Source organism: Labrus bergylta, chromosome 1 (genome assembly GCF_963930695.1).
Source record: "Labrus bergylta chromosome 1, fLabBer1.1, whole genome shotgun sequence".
NCBI lineage: Eukaryota > Metazoa > Chordata > Actinopteri > Labriformes > Labridae > Labrus > Labrus bergylta.
Window position 1 is genome coordinate 5,587,785 of NC_089195.1, and position 13,756 is coordinate 5,601,540.

At 37.2% G+C, this 13,756-nt stretch overlaps 1 long non-coding RNA gene across 2 annotated transcripts; it reads left to right on the forward strand.

The window, feature by feature from the left end:
- On the forward strand, nucleotides 1-4,892 carry LOC110002751 (uncharacterized). 2 transcript variants are annotated; one of them, XR_010664794.1, is made up of 7 exons: nucleotides 1-314; nucleotides 583-882; nucleotides 1,253-1,510; nucleotides 1,607-1,739; nucleotides 1,864-1,903; nucleotides 4,437-4,560; nucleotides 4,663-4,892. It is a non-coding gene; the product is annotated as an uncharacterized lncRNA (long non-coding RNA). The 2 variants fall into 2 exon arrangements; XR_010664789.1 differs by lacking the exons at nucleotides 4,437-4,560; nucleotides 4,663-4,892 and having other exon boundaries at nucleotides 10-314; nucleotides 1,864-3,447.
- The last annotated feature ends 8,864 nt before the right edge of the window (nucleotides 4,893-13,756 follow it).

Sequence of the window (13,756 nt, forward strand, 5' to 3'; positions counted from 1 at the left end):
GCACACTGAAGATAAAAGTGATATGAATATTACTTTGACATCATAGAAAAAAACAAGGACACAAATAAGTTTTGTTCTTTGGTACATGCTCTGGCAGCAGGACCCTGAGTTATTTGAGAAGCTTCATTTAGAATTTAACCTCTTGTTTGTTTTGAAGCAGGAAGCTACACTTTTTAAAGAAGAAGGTTAGCTTTTATTTTGGTCTTTGCTCGGTGGTGACATGAGCAGGTTTCACACACTCCTGAGTGCTGAACGGGTCTGACATCTGAAAACGACAATGAAGTTACACCTGAGGATCATCATCTTTTTATTAGGTAACTTTTTTTCTGCACATACCTGTAAATGTGATTTCACCTGATCATGTCTAATGAACTGTTATATTTTATGTTTAATAGATTTTAGAGGCCATAAATTGAGTTATCTATGTTACTGTATTTAACTTACACTGCACTGGTGTCCTTGTCTTTAAAAGATGCAGTAAGATATTTATCTATTTCATTAAAACTTTTAATTTATTATATTATTGAAATGTATCTAAAAAAGAACTAACTAACTCCTAACTAACACATTTATTTTTTACAGTGATCGTCTCATCTGCTGATGTAAAGTTGAAGAGTCACCAGTCAGGCATTAAGGGAGGATCCATCACTTTTCCTGATCCTTTGGAGAATGGACTTCTTTTATTTGAAAGAACTAACATTGCTGAAGTGAAGGACAAACAAATAGATATATTGGAGGAAACTTACAAGGACAGACTTTTATGGAACAACAAAACTGGTCTTTTCACAATCAGAGGACTAAAGCGGAATGACTCTGGTGTTTATAGTATTTACCCTAAAAAAGGAATTAGTTCCAAAAGAAGTCATAAACTCACTGTATATGGTAAGTAACATATATTTACTCACTCCAGTCATTGGCATCCTAGCCCTATTTGTGACCTCAGTAGTCCATATATTTTTACATTATTTGAGCGGATATATAGCATTGCCTGCCTAAATCACAAGAAATCAAATTGATTGTTGTATTGCTACATCTGAAAGATGCCCAGAGGAATTCTAGAAATGTTCAGATTTGTGTCTCGACAACAGAAAATGCAGCTCTAGTTTGAAGACCGTGATGAGTCTGGGTAGATCAACATAAAAGCATAATGTACATTATTAAAAGAATAATGTCACTGCTGTTTGTGGCATAACTCTGGTTTTATAACATCAACACCCTCCTGAAAACGTTTACTTGTTATTTTCTTCTCCAGAGTCTGTAGCAGCTCCTGCAGTGGAAGCTGTGAACGTGAGCGCAGAGAGCTGCTCCTTTCTGTGTTTGGTGAATAAGACTGAAGAGACGACTCTGCTGTGGTACAAAGACGAGGAAATAATCAACCAGAGCAGCTCTGCTCTCTCACTGCCTCTCACTGTACACAGACATGATCACACATCATCTTATAGATGTGTGGCAGCCAACCCTGCTGAAAATAAGACTCTTCATGTCGATGTTAGGAACATCTGCAGTCCAGGTGACACAACGACACAAGTAGCAACAGTGAATGTTCATCTTCTCAGTGAGACATGATGTTTATGTTACTGATGTTGGTGATATATGTTTCTGACAGGTGGCAGTAACACACAGTCCTGGTTGTTCCTGACTCCTGTGTTGGTGTTTTGGGTTGCTTTTGCTGTTTGCATCCTTTTGACAAACATGAAGAGAAAGCGAAAGAGAGAGACTGACGGCTGATCTACAATCATGTCAGTACACACACACACACATACATCGCTCTCAGACTTGCTTTATTCCTGATTTATCACAAAAATCACTAATTCTAAATATTTATCATTCACCTCTTTCTGTATTTGTGTCCGATCCTCACAGATGCAAACAGTCGTGAAATGTGAGGAAGCTCCAGACTGAGGTTTGTGTAGCTGCCATGACATCCTGCAGTGCTTTGTGAATGTGGCATCACCAGATGAGGAACAACAGATGCATAGACTGATCCAAAGTTTGAAATGGAATTGATAATGAACGCGACACGACATGTGATAGTGTTTGACTTGAAAAGTTAACACTTGAGACTGGGAATATTGAAAACATGAAAAAAAGTAAAACACTTCTCCAGATTGATTTCACCAGTAATAATAATAATAATAATAATAAAATCCACATATTAAAGTCAAAGAAGGGGAAGAGAGTTGAAAACTGGAAAAAATTGCTCCTGATCCTTCCCACACAAATCAGACTGCAATTGCCTTGAATACTGTATGTTCACTTAAAGCTCTTGTTTTGTGCCTGACAGGCTCAGAAGTCAGAGAGAGAGAGAGAGAGAGAGAGAGAGAGAGAGAGAGAGAGAGAGACAGAGAGAGAGAGACAGAGAGAGAGAGAGAGACAGACAGACAGAGAGAGAGACAGAGAGAGAGAGTCAGAGTTAGTAAGCAATCAAGCTTTTTGTCATTGTTAGACCACTTCAATTTGAAAGACTTAACTTTTTCCTACATCATAACTTAATTATTTTAATGTATCCTTTCCTTTATTCAACCATTCGCTCTTAATAGTTTTTATCCATTCCTAATCCGGCTAATTAGCCTTCTTCTTATGTTGTAGTCTTCAATTCTCTGTTTCTTTTATATATTTATTTTATGATCTATCTTTTATCCATCCCTCTTTATCTTCTTTTTTTTATGTGATGTCATCTTCTTCTTCTTCATTTTTATATGATGTTATATGATTCTTAGTTGTGTTGACTTTTTCTCTTGTATTTACATTCTTTAACTGTGTGGCTTTTATAGCTTTAACTTTAACAACATGAGCTGCTGCATCAATCTGGAGACAAAACTGAACAGAGTCTGATAAACAAAAGATTTTATTTTATTTGCTGTTATTTGTTTTGTGCATTTTTCCTTTATTTGTTGTAGAAAATGTGATATTTACAATCCTGCAGGGAGGTGCATTATAGTTTTGCAGGTACAGACATCATTTATAGAATTATTTAAAAAAAAAACAATAAGTAAATCTTTCAGGAAACATGAACTCCAAAGAAAGTTTTTTCAATGGATTTAGCAATTGCACATGTTTTGATATTGATTGCAGGTAGTAAGGAGATAATAATACATTTTATAAGTCTGTTTCCTGTAGTCACAGTCAGTACACACTCTGCAATAACAAAACAAACAAACAGATGAAAAGTACTCTAACCAGAGACTCTGTCTGACAAACCACATGAAACAAACAGATTTTTTTATATTTTATATAAATATGTGCAGTGTTGAGGAGTGGTTTCAGTATCCAATGACCCACAACATGTTTCTGATGGTGTCTTTTCACAGTGCAGTGAAACAGCGCTCTCTTGTGTCACCTTTCATCATTACATGTGCACCCACTGTTTTAGACCTTCTCTTGTCTTGACGAATGTAATATTGATGTATGTACCAAAAAACAATATAAATAAAGTAAGAAAGCTCATCGTTGTGTTTTCATTCATATTTTACAATTAATACAAGTGTTTTATACTTTGAACACTCATGAAGTCTGAACATTTACTGTTCAGATTGGTTATTTTTGTCTTCTAATGTCTAATGATATATTTTGGTATGTTTAGCTGCTCGTTGTTTGTGTGAAACTCTGTTCATTGTGCTGCTGTCTGTCTTGACCAGGACACTTTGGAAAAAGAGATTTTTAATCTCAATGAGTTTCTTTCCTGGTTAAATAAACGAATACGATTATTCATGTTAGTGAATGTTTTAGTCATGTTTATGACCGGTATATCAACTGTTTACATGTTTCTAATTTGATGTATAATTACAATAATACATGTGTAAAATATGTTTGTATTAACACTAACATAGACTTATTTATGTTTATAAGCATCGAATAAGGTTTTATAATTGACTTATTAACAATTAATTAGCCTACTGCTTATTAAAAGGCTTTAAAACACAGGCAGACTTTATGAGCTCATGATCAAATGGATTCCCAAGACATGAAACAAACTGGGATTTTTTAAATGTGCACTGGAGTTTAGGTAGAGAAATGTAAAAGTTGGAGAAGTGTACAGATTCTGTGGTATGTTCATGACTCTATACACAAACTGTCCTCAGAGCAAAATGTGGTCCCAGTGTTTCAGTGAATCTGCACAGTGCACCTTTGATATAATAATAATAATACATTTGACTTATAACGCACTTTACGGATTTGAACAGAAATCTCAAAGTGCTAATTGGAATAAAACCAAAAAAACGGTAAAATCAGGCAGAGTTAAGGACCTGAGCGTAAAACAAGGTATAAAAACAGTGGTTTTAGGGAGAGGGTTTAGAGAAAGGCTCTTTTAGGAGGGGCATTGCTGTGTTTGCATTGATGGGTAAGTTATGAGATTTTATATTTGATCCTGAGAGAGACAGGAAGCCAGTGAGTGCAGGATAATGAGATGTAATCTGTTTCTTCACTCTCATCAGGATCTGGGCAGGGCTGTTCTGGAGTTTCTGTACACTCTTGCCAGGGATCCCGATGAGAAGTGCATCACAGTAGTCCAGCCTGGAGGAGACAAAGGAGTAGTCAGCGTCTTGGGGGATGAGTGAGGTGAGGAGTTTTTCAATGTTCTTGAGATGGAAGAATGATGTTTTATCAGATGTGTTTTATGTGTGGTTCAAACGTTAGATGAGGGTCCATTTTTACACCTAGGTTGGTGATGAGTGGTGAAAGATGGATGTCTTGACCAGAGAAGGAAAGCAGTTATGAGAGATGACTGAACTTGGTGAGGTGTGCCGACTAGGATGGCTTCAGTTTTTGAACTGTTTAATTGGAGGAAGCTTTGACTCATCTTTATGACATTTTCTATACTGGAAGATCTGCTTTTGGCATCTTTGCACCATCAGCTTGGAATTTGCTACAAGGCACTTTAAAAATCAAGGCACTGGTCTCTTATGGCCATTTTAGATCTTTAATTATTAACTCCTTTACTTCTGATTTTGTTTATCTATGATGTGTATATATATATATACGTATATGTGTGTATGTATACAGTATATGCATATGCTTATGTGTGTATGTGTACGTATATATGTATATGTATGTTTGTTATTTTTCATTGCTTATCCTGCTTGATGTCATTGTAAATGAGGGCTGTGCTCTCAATGATTTTCGAGTGTAAATAAATAAAGACATAATACATATACATGTTTTAGGTGGTGAGTGTGGATGAATGTGGTGAGGCTGAGTGGTTGGTGTGGGTTTTCATAGAAAGTTGGGTGTCGTCAGTGTAAGGCAGTGTAGTCAGAGGGTGTGGTGATGAAGTAGGAAGCAGACTCATGATTCTGTGTTGAGGGTCCCATCAGTGGACATTTATTTACAAGTGCAACCAGGAAAGATGAATTTTGAACTGAAAACTATAAACATAAGAAACTGAGGAAAAAACATAAACTCATCACAGCATAAGTCCTGGTGTCTGTTCCTGACCTGTTTTTCCCCCACAGCACAAACGACTCTCCTTTATAGAGCCAAACCTCCCCAATTACCCAATTACCAGCACCTGGCTCTTGAAGGCATCACAACATGTGCAATTTTCCCATACAGATACTGTTAGCAGCTTCCCCTTCAGACATGGTATCGTCTTTGACGGCACTGCTAACGTCACAGAAAGCTTAAAGACAGGGAAACATGGGGCGGCCTCCCTTTCTGCGTGATTCCCGCGACAGGTAAGTTCGTTTGTAGACACAGGAAATTACTTGACTTACAATAACTGTAAAACCACGAAATGAAACTACTAATAGTGATGGCAAAATGAGGCTGTGTGAAGCATTGAGGCTTTCCAGCCAATTGTATCGCAAATAGATTCATTACTCGAGGCCTCATTAAACAGTGTGTAGTGACACTGTTACAGCAGGCTGAGTGTCCTTGATGACCATGTTGACCACAGCATCATCCAACACCTGCTTTCTGGAACCTAGGACAAAACAAAAATGTATTTTAGTCAACATGTATTTCGGTATGATTGTGATGAAGCAAAGCAAATTACAGGGGAAAAAGTACAAACCTTGTCTGGTTCCTGGCCTATTATCAGGCTGTACATTCTCATGGACAGCTCGATAATGCCTTAGCATTGATGAGCATTGACTGTTGCCTACTGTGAGGTCAAGTGCGTACCCTCTGTACCCTTTTTATCATCTTTTTGTCTCCATTAAGGACCGTATTTTATACATTTGATTAATATTATGCAGAACACTTTAAACTAGCAAGAGACCCAAAATCATTTCCAAAAAACTTTACTAAGGAAATATTTCAATTAAGAAGAAGTGTAAAGTTTTAAACACAAAGGATTCCACTCGTCATAAAGAAGACTTTGTAAACTGTGGAGTCGCCTCTTGCTTGCCATTAGTGTTAGGACTTCAGCATTGTCTTCACTTTTGAAAGCAAGAAGTTTTGTCCACTTGTTATTCTATAAAATTGTCCTTAACACTGCATATTGTCTCCTGTGGCCACGTTTGGCCATTTCTCTCCATATCCTTTCACAAACAAAAGATAATTGCTAGTGTTTTGAAAAGTGTCACACCAAATACTAACACAACACTGTCCCTCCACTAACTCCATCACAGCTGTCCATGTTTTCATTGAGTGAGAGTGACTCCTTCCCTCAGCAATCCTGTCAGCACTGAACTGTAACAAGCACCACTCAAGAGTGACATCAGTTGCATGCACTCTGATTCAAGATTCAAGATTCAAAAAAACTTTAACTGTCTATCACATTGTGACAGAAAATTACCTTTTGTTGAGGCTCAACATGAAAACATACAAACATTCACACTAACACTCACATTAGGTCATAAATAGCTAAAAGTACCCTAAATAGGTAAAAACACATATGCACAGCATTTAAAAAACATTTCTTATTTAGCCTTGTTTAAAAAGCGTATTGCAGTGGGAATAAAAGAGTTTCTGCAAGTTTTCTTTTTTGCCAGTGGTACTCTAAAACGACTGCCTGAGGGGAGCAGCTGAAACGAGTGGTGAAGGGGGTGTGAAGGGTCCTGAGTGATGCAGACTGCTTTCCTTTCCTGACCTGGCTGTGTTGACTGAGGTTGCATTTCAAAAGATCCGAGCTCAGACATGAAGGTGGCCCAAATCTGATTTGAAGTTGAATGTGCCTTGTGCTGTTCAAACTGTGACTGAAAAAATCTGATCCAACTCATATATGTGACAAAATGTATCATTGGGTCATTTTAAACTGCAGCGTGAATGCAGCATAAATAGTGGCCAGGTGAAGTCCTCGATGGCAGAAGAACTTTTATTCTGGACAATGTTCAGCTGTACAGTCTCTCCCACTCTCTCCTTTCTCTCTCACCATTATCTGTGCCCTCTCTTCCTGCTGCTGTGGGTATGTTTGAATCACTAGCCAGAAAACAGCATGCATTACCATTATGAGTTATTCAGGAGGTCAGGATGTCTTAGTTAGTTGTTGAAACAATACACTTTAAAAGTCTCAGTGTCTGATCAGATATGAATGATTTAGTCAGAGATTTCTTAGCAGTCAGATGAAACACACTGCTTGGTAAACAAACATTTCAAATCATTCCAATACAATGAAGGTAAAACACCGTCCACTGTGTGTAAGAGACTTTTTATATGAGCTGTCAAACTAAATAAGTGTGTTGCAAACATTTTGGTATGTGTGTGAGGTTTGTGCTTTGAATGCAGCTCTGAGTTCTACTTTATTTCTCCTCTCTCTGGAGCTTTCATAAGCTAAGCCTCTCCCTTCCTCATACCTTCCTCTTTTGGTAAACAAAACCAGCTGTGCTATTTCCTATTAAGTAAGCCACTGCTCAGCTGCAGATTGCAATGCTGGTAAGTACAAACTCCATTATATTACTTTTGCTGTCTTTTTTAAAAACTGTGTTTTTGTGGTTTTGTGTTTGTTTTTTGTGTTGTGTCAAAGCAGGTACAGATATTGGTTCTTTTGAGTGAACTGCTAATCTGCAGGATTGGCTGCAGCTTTCTGTGGGAAAAGTTCAGTGTTTAGTGAGTCATCTCCTGTGGAGTGACACATTGTGGGTTATTTTTTATTAGTTTTTGTTGTGATTGTAACAATCTTGGGTTGTGTTCACGAGTGGCTACAAGTTGTAGTTTGTTATTGTCTTATTTCTTTTCTTATAACAATCTGCACGGACTCTGTGTTTCCTTGTATGCAAACACTGGACTTTGACCACATTTGTGTTTGTTGTTAAACAAGTCTGACCTGCACACATGATAAGTGAAATATGACACGAAAGGCAGAAGCAGAACGTTGATCGAGATCAGGACGAGCAGCGACATTCCTGATGGGTTCCAAATAAAGTCGCAGCAGCTTGTTGGGTTTGTTTACATCAGCACTCCAAGAAGATCGCTGTTGTTACCCAGCATTCAAATCAGGGTTTCCATGGTAACAAATACACTTTTAATCCAATATTTTTAAAGTAAGTGGTCCCAAGTTACTTCATGGAAACCTTTCTATCTCTCTTTCTCTTTTTTAGTTCCCTAAAATATCAAAAACACTGAATTTATGTGAACCAAGAAAGTCTAGAGTCACAGAACTCTAAAAAGTGATTATTGTTATTGTTTATTATCCAAACTTGTACTTGTACCAATACAACTAATAATAAGAAGAAGAATGAGGTGCTGATTCCATTTAACATTAGATAATCACATTTTGGCCATTGTAAAAGGTTTCAAATGTGCAACTCTCATTGCCAATTACATTGTAGCTTCCCATTGAAACAGAAAATACATTAGCAGACTAGAAAAATATTTACTGGATTACAGCAGATATCTTATTTTTAATATACCAGTCCATGTAAAGTAGATCATTGGAGATACAACAAATTAAGTAAATACATGACGGGCTTATGTATTATTCAATTCTACTGCTTTAGATGTAGAGAAGATAAAAGAGTGCATGTAATAGCTAACAGTCCTAAAGAACACTTACAGAGTACCTCAGTAATGAGTCCTGAAGTCTGGCAGTAAGTGACCAGTCAACATTACTTAATGCCCCCCACTCAGAGCAGGCAGGAACCAGGCCTGTGTGTGTGTGTGTGTGTGTGTGTGTGTGTGTGTGTGTGTGTGTGTGTGTGTTTGTACAGTAGTGTGCTTAATGATGAAAACTTGTGTTCAGAGATTTGCAGAACTGTGATTGAGAATGATATTTGATTGAGACCAATGGAGTTGTGCTTAAAGTTTAGCGCTTTAGAGTCACGTTGTTGATACATGAACTTCAACCATCATAATTGTGAGCAAAATTCAACCGTGTGTTTTTGAAATGGGGAAAGCAAAACTTAGCATTTACTTTTGCTTTTATTTCCTTTTTTCATGTACTTCTACATTTAATCCTGTTTATAGTTTCAAATCTATTTCTTAGTCTTTTACAATGTTTTTATTTTTACGTCACTCCTGTGATTAATCCTCTGACAAAAACCTAAATTTAGCACAATGGAATAAGAAAACAGAACAACATGGTGAGAATACAATCCTGAAAGACAAGTGAGACAATCTTTAAAATGTTTTTCAAATGATGTTCTATTCTGCAGAGATGAGCAATGCTATACATCACCACTAAATGGAGACACTGCTCTACTTTTCAAATAGTATTGAAGCTGCAGAAATGTTTACAGCCTTGTTAAAAAACGGATTAGCTCAGCTGTCTCTCTCTCTCCTCTCTCTCAATTCAATTCAATTCAATTCAATAGGGCTTCATTAGCATGGAAAACACATGTTTACATTGCTAAAGATAAAGTCAAAATAAAATACAAAATTAAGTACAATTAAAGAATAACAGGATCAAATATTAAACTAACAGAGCTGTGCAGGTTTAATATTTTTTAGATACAAGATAAAAAATTTATTTAGCGTTTAAAATATTTACAGATTACTTCAGATAACTTACAGAAATATATAATAAAAATATTAAGACTTAAAGACACTGTATGTTTTAAAGACTAGAGGTGTATGTACAGTTATATACAGATCAAGATTAGTGCACATGATGGTGCACTGATGTTTTGTACACGGGGGTTTGGAGCTGTTGGACGCTCTCTTCCGGTCGCAGCAGCTCACATAACGTGCTGCAGTGTTTTCACGCTGATGTACCTCACCCAGCACCTCCACAAGTTTGTGGTTGTTGTCCATTGAGGTCAATTGTTTCTGTGTGTTTGTGATGAGAGGGGAGTGAGTCTCTCTGATGTTCTGGTACAGTGGACAGGTGGTTAAAAGGTGCAGACTCTGTCCTCTTTGGGGAGCCAGGTCTGTCTGTGGCGTCCTCTCTCCATGGTGAGGCTGTGTTCACTGAGTCTGTACATGGTCAAACATGTTTCTCTCTCTCTCTCCATTATCTGTGCCCTCTCATCCTGCTGCTGGGAGTACGTTTCCATCACACTAAGTGCATGGACGAGGATGGTTCACTAGCCAAAAAACAGCATGCATTATCATTTGTAAAAGAACATTTCAAATCATTCCAATACAGTGAAAGTAAAACACCTTCCTTTGTGTGTGAGAGATTTTTTATATGAACTCAATAAGTTTGTTGCAAACATTTGGTGTGGTGTGTGGAGGAGGTTTGTGTTTTGAATGAAGCTCTGAGTTCTGCTTTATGCAGACTATTGTACAACTACACGTTCTCCTCCCTCTGGAAACTGCTTTCACCAGCCAAAAGCTTCTCCCTCCTCCTTCCTCTTTTGGGAAACACATTTGTTTGGTTATTTCTATAGCTGCTTATTGTAATGCTGGTACAAACTACATTATATTACCTTTGCTGTCTTTTTTAAAACTTTGTTTTTGAGATTGTGTGTTTATTTGTTTATGCAAAGCTGGTAGGCCTACAGATATTGGTTCTTTTCAGTGATCTTTCTGTAGACTCCGTACCAGCAGGAGAAGTTCAGTGTTTAGTGAGTCATGTCCTGTCAAGTGACACATTGCAGGTTATTTTAGATTTTTGTTTGTTTTTGATATCTGATATCAAAGCTCAGTTTCCTGTACTAGTAAGGTCTTAGACTGCACTAGTTTATTAAGTTACTAACTTTTTATAAGTTCATGTTGCTTTTAAAAAGGAATCAGATATTTAATCAAATGAAGTAATGCACTTTAAAACAACTGGATCTTGATACATCATTTTGTATTATATCCTTGTCTAATACAATTTAATCAGTAAACTAAGCGTGCATTCAAGATGAAATGAGCCCTAAAAATAAGATTTCATTATGTTCAGTGAAGGTTACAAATTGTACTACATGCAAATACCCACAAGATGGAGATATTCACCACCAGTCAAAAGTTTGGACACACAACAGTAACAGTATTGTCAATAATACAGTATATTACTGTAAGCTGTATCTATAGGACACACCTACTAATATACCGTTAGGGTTTTCCTTATTTTTACTGTTCTCCACATTTTACGATAATAGTAAAATATGAAACATTTGATTTTTCAGAAAGAAATGCATACATACATACATCAACTGTTTCTACTCATATGTCAAACATTTAGGCATTAGCCTTTAGATCAAAATGTCTTTAAGATAATAACATGCATTTCAATCAGGTGTGTCCAAACATTTGACTGGTACTGTATACAAATGTCTGCTAGTAGCACTAGTTGTACTAGTACTACTATATTTAGGCTCTTACTAGTACTACAAGTTGACATTTTGGATCGTACTAGTACTACTAATACTATTAGTACTATTAGTACTATGAGTAGCACTAGTAGTGAAGTGGACAATTTGTACACTGTGTCCACTGTGTCCACAACAAAGTTCAATCATCAACATAACCAGGCTGCTTTTCTTTGGTGTGGATGACTTTGGCTCGGGTGTATTTGTAGCAGATAATCTAAATAGATGATGACACTTTGTCACACATAACATACACAGTTCACTGTTAATGAAATGTCCTCCTGTGGCTGGGTGGTGGCTGTGTTTTAGTGTTTTTAGCTCACATCTTCCCATTGCCCTCTATGATATGCTTTTGGAAGTGGAGACATGCTCTCCATGCGTCTCTTAATATGGTGCATGACAAGGTTTGCCCAGCTCCTAGATGAAAAGCTGCCGTGCATTGGTCACACCTATGCATGTGAGCAGGGTGTGGTGCAGACAACGTTGGTGGCAACATCCATCACATTGTACCAGAGCACCATGGGCCATGTTCCCCACTTATTTGTACCAGAGCACCATGGGCCATGTTCTCCGCTTATTTGTACCAGAGCACCATGGGCCATGTTCCCCACTTATTTGTACCAGAGCACCATGGGCCATGTTCTCCGCTTATTTGTACCAGAGCACCATGGGCCATGTTCCCCACTTATTTGTACCAGAGCACCATGGGCCATGTTCTCCGCTTATTTGTACCAGAGCACCATGGGCCATGTTCTCCGCTTATTTGTACCAGAGCACCATGGGCCATGTTCCCCACTTATACAAGTAGGTGCAAACAATCTGATCCATTGTGTCCACTTGTTTTGTTGTAGTACTGGATTACTTCCTGTTTCTTCTTCACACTGTTGTCATCCTGCTTTGTCATCATGCATGGTGTTCAGGAGGACAACAGCCTTTTCCTTCTTCAGCACATTGCTCACCATGGTCATGTTGCCATTTAATCAAAACACTGACCTACTGTATGTATCTCCCTCGTTTAGGATGGCAGGGGTTATGAATGGCTTGTTCTGGTGAAGGGTTCCCACAATAGATACTGTCGCCGTCGCATCAGAGTTGGGGGCAAAAAAATGTGTTGCAAAGAAAGCTTATTTTGCAAAACGTGGGATGTATTCCACTTGCCTTTTAACTATTAATCCAACATTCGTGGTAACCCTGACATTAACTCTTTGCTATTGAAACGAGAAGTGAGCTGGATACACACACTAAACACTTTAGCCCCCGACGGCTTAAAGGAGAACTTTGACATCCGACCTTCTTTATAAAAACATCTAGTATGTTATAATCAGTGGGATCTGATGATCCTGATTTGTATTGTATTTTTCCATTTCTCTGTTTTGTTTTTCTCTGTGTATATGAATACAGTATGGTGTTTCAATTTCCCCTCTTCCTTAATACATTTTGATATTTGAAGCGCTCTCAATGTTAATATTATATGACAACTATTCAGCATGAATCCTTTTGGAAATACTAACTATTAACATGCTTTTTTTCTGTTAGTGCACATACTATTATGTGTACAGACAAATAATTACAAGTTCATGTAAATGTCTGTATATGTTTTTTGCTAATTATATTCCTATAGATCGGGATACATTTTTCCACTGGTGTTTGTCAGGTCTTTATATGTATGCATGTTGATATGTATTGAAATATATTGTTTTCTGGCGCTGCATATACAATGGATATCTGAATTCTACACAGAATATTTTCTATACTGAATTAGCTTCACGCAATTATGACAATGAAAACATTTTTTTATTATTACCTGATTGGAAAACAATGAATTTCAGCTGTGTTGGGTCACATGTGTGTCTATGTGTATTTAAGATGGCGACTCGCAAATTACACCTTCAAGCCTGATGAAGTCACTTAATAAATCCTTCTTACCTCTCGGGATATCTAATGGTTTTTATAGTGTTTATGAATTTGAGTTTTGGGGTTTATTAATGCGAATGTTTAAATACATTTTTTTATAAATCAAGTTCCTTAAAGTCATTTCAAACTGTATTTTGAATTTTTTTTTTTATCCATTCAACTTATAGTTAGTTTTTTATAAATTAAATCTTTGACCTACAAGATCACGAACAGACATGATCTCCTTC